This window comes from Nicotiana sylvestris, chromosome 9, assembly GCF_000393655.2.
Source record: "Nicotiana sylvestris chromosome 9, ASM39365v2, whole genome shotgun sequence".
Classification (NCBI taxonomy): domain Eukaryota; kingdom Viridiplantae; phylum Streptophyta; class Magnoliopsida; order Solanales; family Solanaceae; genus Nicotiana; species Nicotiana sylvestris.
In genome coordinates, this window is record NC_091065.1 from 56096992 (window position 1) to 56104124 (window position 7133).

The following is a 7133-nucleotide window of genomic DNA, read 5'->3' on the forward strand; positions in this document are numbered from 1 at the left end:
AAGGCTCGTCTTGTTGCCAAGGGATATACTCAGATATTTGGGCTCGATTATAGTGATACCTTCTCTCCTATAGCTAAGATAACATCAGTCTGCCTTTTTCTATCCATGGCTGATGTTCGCCATTGGCCCCTCTATCAGCTGGACATAAGAATGCTTTTTTACATGGTGACCTTGAGGATGAAGTTTATGTGGAGCAACCACATGAGATTGTTGCTCAGGGGGAGTCTCGTGGCCTTGAATGACACTTGCGCCGGTCACTTTGTGGTCTAAAGCAGTCTCCTCGAGCCTGGTTTGGTAAGTTCAGCACAGTTATCCAGGAATTTGGCATGATTCAGAGTAAAGCTGATCACTCTGTATTCTATCGGCATTCTGCTTTGAGTCTCTGTATTTATCTGGTGGTCTATATTGACGACATTGTTATTACCAGTAATGACCAGGATGATATTACTAAATTGAAGCAACATCTCTTTCAACACTTTCAGACTAAGGATCTAGGCAAACTAAAGTATTTTATGGGTATTGAGGTTGCTCAGTCTAGCTCAGGTATTGTAATCTCATAACGAAAGTATGCCTTAGATATTCTTGAGGAGAGAGGAATGACAAGTTGTAGACCTGTTGACACTCCGATGGATCCGAATTCAGTAATAGTCATTGGGATGCAGTTGTTCACATTCTTCGGTATATAAAATCAACTCCAGGCAAAGGTATATTATTTGAGGATCGAGGCCATAAGCAGATCGTTGGATACTTAGATGTTGATTGGGCAGGATCACCTTCTGATAAACGTTCTACTTCTGGATATTGTGTCTTAGTAGGAGGAAATTTTGTATCTTGGAAGAGCAAGAAACAAAATGTGGTTGCTCGGTCTAGTGTAGAAGCAGAATATCGAGCAATGGTTATGGCGACATGTGAGCTAATTTGGATCAAACAGTTGGTCAAGGAGTTGAAATTTGGTGAGATTAGTCAAATGGGACTTGTGTGTGATAATCAAGTTGCTCTTCATATTGCGTCAAATCCAGTGTTCCATGAGAGAACTAAACACATTGAGATTGACTGTCACTTTGTCAGAGAAAAGATACTCTCGGGAGATATTGCTACAAAGTTTGTGAAGTCCAATGATCAGCTTGCAGATATTTTTACCAAGTCTCTCACTAGTCCTCGTATTAAATATATATGTAACAAGCTCAGTACATATGATTTATATGCACCAGCTGTAAATGCCTAATTTTTGCCTTATATATATATATATATATATAATATGTATGTATGTGTGTGTGTGTTTGTTCTTATTTGTGTATGTATAGGTTTTAAGAGTTGAGTAATGGTTTGATAAATGAGGTAAGATTTGGGCTAGTGTAATTTAATTAAAATTGTGCCAAAATTGACCCAAAATTTGAGCCCAAAGAGCCCAAACCCGGTCCAAAAGGGGGTTGCCAAGAAGTGCTTAAAACGACGTAGTTTTGTCTTGAAACTACGTCATTTTGGTTAAGTGACAAGATTCAATCTCATCCACCCATTTTGATTTAATCCAACGGTCCTAGTTTGATCTTCATCCTAGGTATTTAAAGCCTAAAATCCCCAAAAATTTGCCCCATTTCCCCATTATTTCCTCTCTCTTCTTTCCCTCTCATTACTCTCTCTTCTCTCTCCCTCCAAGCCGCTGCCGTCGCCGGCGGACCACCTCCAAACACCTCCAAATTCACACCATGTAATCTCCACAACTTCCTCTTTCCATATCTCCAAACCAAATCCTTCAAAAATCCCTCAAACTCCTTGAATCTTAGATCTAGGAAACTTTCCCGTCACCTTTTTGCCCAAATTATTGAAGCTCCAACCACTAATACCCCACAATACCTACATCAATGGATAGAGCTCCTCAAAACCTAGCTATTGATGCCAATTTCAACCTTGAAAATCCGACGACTAAAATCCGGCCAAATTCCGTCGACCTCTCCGAACACCCTCTTTTGGCATACCACCATTTTTTCGGCCACTTGAATTGTAAAATGGTAAAATCCTATTCTTTTTCATGGATGATTTTTTATTTTTATTTTTTAGATTTTCTTTTTTATTATTAATTATTTTAGCATTAGTTTTTGATGTTTTGGAATGTTAAATTTTTTGTTTTTGCACTTGTTGAAGTAGTAAAATAGCTTTGTGTTGATTAAAGTGAGGTAGTGAGGAAATGCTTGAGAGTATATGGTAAAGTCGTAATCCTGCCCCGTTATTAATTTTTTGCTTTTTTTTAGTTAAAGTTAGTTTCTATCTTGTTTCTTCATTTAATCTATTTTTGATTATGTTTGTCTAGTTGGTTTTATTAAATCGCTCCAGCGATAGTGTGCGTTTCGTTTGGCTTTAATAGTTAATTTTTGTTTGCTTACGATTGGTTCGTAATACATGTGTGAAGTTTAGTTACATATTTTAATACTTGGTTTAGTTTGAATCAACAGGGTGATATTGATGTTGTTAAATCTGAAGTTTATGTTATTTTATCACAAACTAGGGTGCTAGTAGCCTACTTTTACTAGTTAGGGTGGTTGAAATGATATTTGTTTTCTCTTTGTTTCTGACATAGTAGATTTCCTTTGACCTTTGGACAGATTTTGAACAGTGTTTAGCACACAATGTCAGTTTTTGTCGAACAAACATTTGGTGAACCAAAATCTGTCCAAATTTGCCTATTTAAGGGCTGCCCTTTACTCACCTTGGGGGGACTCCATCACACTTCCAGGGGCATTTTTGATAATTGCTTTGTCACAAAAAAAAATCAGCAGCTGAACACATGAAAAATAAGCTGAAATGGTGAGCTTTGGGAGTGAATCTTAGAGTGCAAACTTTTAGAAAATTATAAGTCCTCTTTAGAGTTCATTTCTGGGTTCCCTCTCTAAGTTTTCAGGTTGTTTTAACACGGATTTGTTGCTGGTTTTGCTGCTGGTTTTATGCTGCTTTAGTTGCTGAACTACTGTTTATTCTTTTGCCACCAGGTAATCCTTTAAGACTCGTAATGTACGTATTTTCAGCAATGGGAACAACTTGAACATGCTGCACCATTTAAATGTATTTGATGTGATGAATAGTTTGACAACAAAAGAGCTTGTATGTTATTGTTATGTATCAAGCATGTGATAATGTGAATATAGTCCTTCATAATACTTGAATATTGAGTTGTAAGTTTTTGAATGTGATATGTAAGTCGTTTATGAATTTTTTAAGCATGTTTTCAAGCTATTATATCCGAGTAACAATGCTAAGTATGCCATGAATGACTTTAGGTGTATAACACATAGCATGAGTTCGTTTTAGTTGCTGAAATTTCACTGCCAACATATGCTTCTAGGAATGCTGTGATAATATCTTTGTGAATCTGGCCATTTTGCCGGATTTGCAAAAATGGCTATTTTTGTAAAGTTGGCATTTATACAATTGTGGCTATGTAGTTAATGGTCATGAACTCAAACTAAGTAAAGAGCTAATATTCTATCAACTTTGGGCCTTATTGAATCAAAGATAAAAGTTGGCACATTTACCTTTGAACAACAAAATTACCCCTTTTCTTCTATATAGCATTGGGCCAATTGAAATTCATTTCTTGGCCCATTTTAATAATAAATTCCAGCAGCCCAAAAGCTCCATACAAGCTGGCCCATTTTGTTTAACAAGAAGTTGGCTCATTTCTTTTAAAATAGGTAAAGTTGGTCCAACATTTATTTGCATAATTTTTCCCAACTATAAAGCTCGAAAAAATAATAATAATATCAGATTTTTCTACTATTTTAATTAACTAGTTTCTCTTTAATTAATTGAAACGTTAGGCAAATAGTAGGTGCGCTTTAACTTCACGGACTCACTTGTGTAGCATGACGCTTAACTTTTAATAAGTTAATTCATCAATTTCATGTCATATTCAATAGTTTTAATTAATTTATAAATCTTTTGTCATAATTACGGATTCGCTTGCGTAGCGTGGTAGTGACATTTAATAAATTTTCTGAAAAAGAGGGTTAATGTTTCCTCCAACACAATTGCAGCAATTTTTCAAAAGTAAATAATGTGCTAACAATCGTCTGTCATGACTGCGGATTCGCTTGCGTAGCGCCGTTATGACAAAATAATAAATTTCGTCGATCACGCATTCACTTGCGTAGTGTGGTTATGACATCTTATTATTCAAAAATATTCTTTAATTTTTTCTAATAATCAAGAGATAAAAGAGGATAGGTAAAACATGAAAATAATATAAATCACAGTTTGTCCAAAATTAATTCAAGCCAAATTTAAGTCAATAAAGCGACCGTGCTAGAACCATAGGACTCAGGGAATGCCTTATACCTTCTCCCCGGTCAACAGAATTCCTTACCCGAACTTTATTTTCGCGGACCGATTAAAATAGAGTCAAACCTTCCTTTGACTAGGGATCCAAATAAATGGTGACTTGGAGCACCGAAAAAATCAATTCTAAGTGGCGACTCTGAATAATAAAATAATCCCTATTCAAATTTTGTCACTTTAATTGGAAAAACTCTTTGGCCCATACACATATTATTATTATTTTGAGGGGTAGAAAAAGGGTGTGACAGCTCTGGCGACTCTGCTGGGGACCTACATAAGAATTCGAGCTTGTACATGTTGACTTTTTATTTGGCTTTATTAATTTTGTAAATATTGTGATTTATTTGTGCCTAATGTGCTACCTATTCGCTTTTTATCATTTTGATATTGTTGAACTGTACATATAAACTTTTTTCTCATGCACCCCCTCTGAGTCTTTTTGAAATTAAAAATTGGGCATTTGCTTGACATAGCCCGCTTTCTTTGAGATAGCCGAGGTGTTCGTCACCCGGTGAAGGATTTTAGTCACACTTGTTTTAGGCGAGGAGCACCACCAGTTAAGCCGGAAAGCAATGCTACCGGTACACTAACCCTTCTCGGTTCGAGTTGCCCGCTCGAGTAAGCTAGTCTAGATACCTTCTCCAATAGGATCTAAACCTAGAAGAACAAGCCTCATGCCGGATATCCCTAGTAGGTTCGCTTTATTTGCATCACGTGCATTTGACTTAGCGAAACTCGGCACAGGGGTCGGGTCCGTATAAGACAGGTATCCTCTTTGAGACCATCATGTTCACGTATGTGCTACTTGATACATCATTTGGAAGGCTTACTTGCATTGTCGACCGGTTTTTAAAAAAATAGTGTAATTATTAAAAATGAAAAAAGAGAGAATAATTCTCCTAGTTTAGTGCAAATAAATCTTTATATATATATATATATATATATATATATATATATATATATATATATATATATATATATATATATATATATATATATATATATATATATATTGTAGTAGTCTGATGTGAGTTGTAAAGATTAATTTTTATTAAAAAAACAAAAGGGGAGAGTAACCTGTTTTACTGAACTACGCGGGTTTGATTCTCACCGGATGTGAGATACGTAGGCAACCTCCATCGGGTTCAGCCCACATGTTTCAAAAAAAAAGGGAGCATAAAATTTTCAAAAAAAAAAGGCCTATTTTGGTCACCTTTTACTGTCTGGCCCTCATGTTCCAACTGTTTTGCCAAGACAGCCTTAAACCCTTCCTAGGAAGTGCTGAAGGGCCATTTTTGTAAAAATAGTTACTTTATCCATATTTATTCACCTTTTACCATTTTGCCCTTATGTCTGGCTATTTTTGTCGAAGTAACTTTAAACCTTTCCGGAAAGATTGTTTTTGCAAAAAGTAGCTATTTTTATCTGGTTATACTCATATTGCAAAGGGTCATTTTCGTAAAAATAATTTTTTTTTTATTATTTTGTCTATTTTTATTGTTTTGTTCCTGTGTTTGGCTGTTTTTGCTGAGACATCCTTTATGCCTTCTATGGAAGTATTAAAGGGTCGTTTTTGTAATAATAGCCATTTTTTTGCTTTTATCATCTCAACTTTTGTGTCCGGTAATTTCAAAATATATATTGTAATTAAAAAAATAGATCGAGTCCTAAATTGACCAAAAAATAAAATAAAATAATGAATGATCATAATTTGCATATAGTTTAGGTAAGTCCTAACCCTTTTTTTATCTTATTCTTAGGATCACCATGAGTTCTACACAAAGAAGCAGTCAGAAAAAGGTAAGGAACGAGACACCTCCTATGTTCTTGATCAGAGATAAGACCCCGAGTAATCTCTGTAACTGGTGGGCAAGTTTTGCTACATGGGAACAGAATCGAGTATTTAAGCACCTCAAGTTCCTCACCAACCTCATGAGAATTAAGCCTAACAGAGATTTAATCGAGGATCTAGTAGGTTTTTGGGACCCCGCGAACAATGTCTTCAGGTTCAAAGATTGTGAAATGACAACCACATTAGAAGAATTAGGTGGGTTCACCGGATTGGGGAGAGACCTTCGTGGGAAAAGGCCTGCTGCTCCGAGAAAAGTTGGTGTGAACAACTTTTTAAAGAAGTTATGCCTTCGTCAAATTCCAATGGTTTGCTTAAACGAAGGTTGGGTTCCGTCGGAATATTTTTATGACAGATTTGGGGACGAGAAAGGGTTTGAGAACTTCTCGGGCACAGAATTCGTCAACCAGTTGTGTTACGACGCTTGGAGGGAGTTGAGAATTTTCGCGTTCATGATATCATCTCTAGGGATCATGGTCTTTTCGGAGCGTGGTGGGCGCATCAGAATTCGATTGGTTGCGGTAGTCTCGTATTTGCAAAGTAGCGAGGATCATACCATTCTTCCCATGATTTTGGGAGATATTTTTCGGGCTTTGACCCCTTGTCAAAAAGGTGAAGATTACTTTGAGGGATGCAACATTCTGCTGCATATGTGGTTCATAGAGCACCTTTATCATCATCCAATAGTATTACAATTCAATGATGATTGGCTGAATTATACTAGATGTCACCCAGACAGAGCTGCAAGTTGTAATCTTCCAGAGGGGGTGAGGGCTTGGCGGACATTACTTGGTTCATTGAGTGCTGATAGAATCACTTGGAACTATTACTGGTTCCCTTCTGCTAGGGTCATGCATATGTCGACGTATCGCCCATTCTTCATACTTATAGGTTTTAGGGGTGTCCAACCCTACGCACCTTTACGCATCATGCGCCAGTTAGGGAGAGAGAAAAA

At 36.6% G+C, this 7133-nt stretch overlaps 1 long non-coding RNA gene across 1 annotated transcript; it reads left to right on the forward strand.

Annotated features, from left to right (window-relative positions):
• Nucleotides 1-1666: 1666 nt before the first annotated feature.
• LOC104213316 (uncharacterized) lies at nucleotides 1667-3212 on the forward strand. Its single transcript, XR_707606.2, has 2 exons — nucleotides 1667-2009; nucleotides 2985-3212. It is a non-coding gene; the product is annotated as an uncharacterized lncRNA (long non-coding RNA).
• The last annotated feature ends 3921 nt before the right edge of the window (nucleotides 3213-7133 follow it).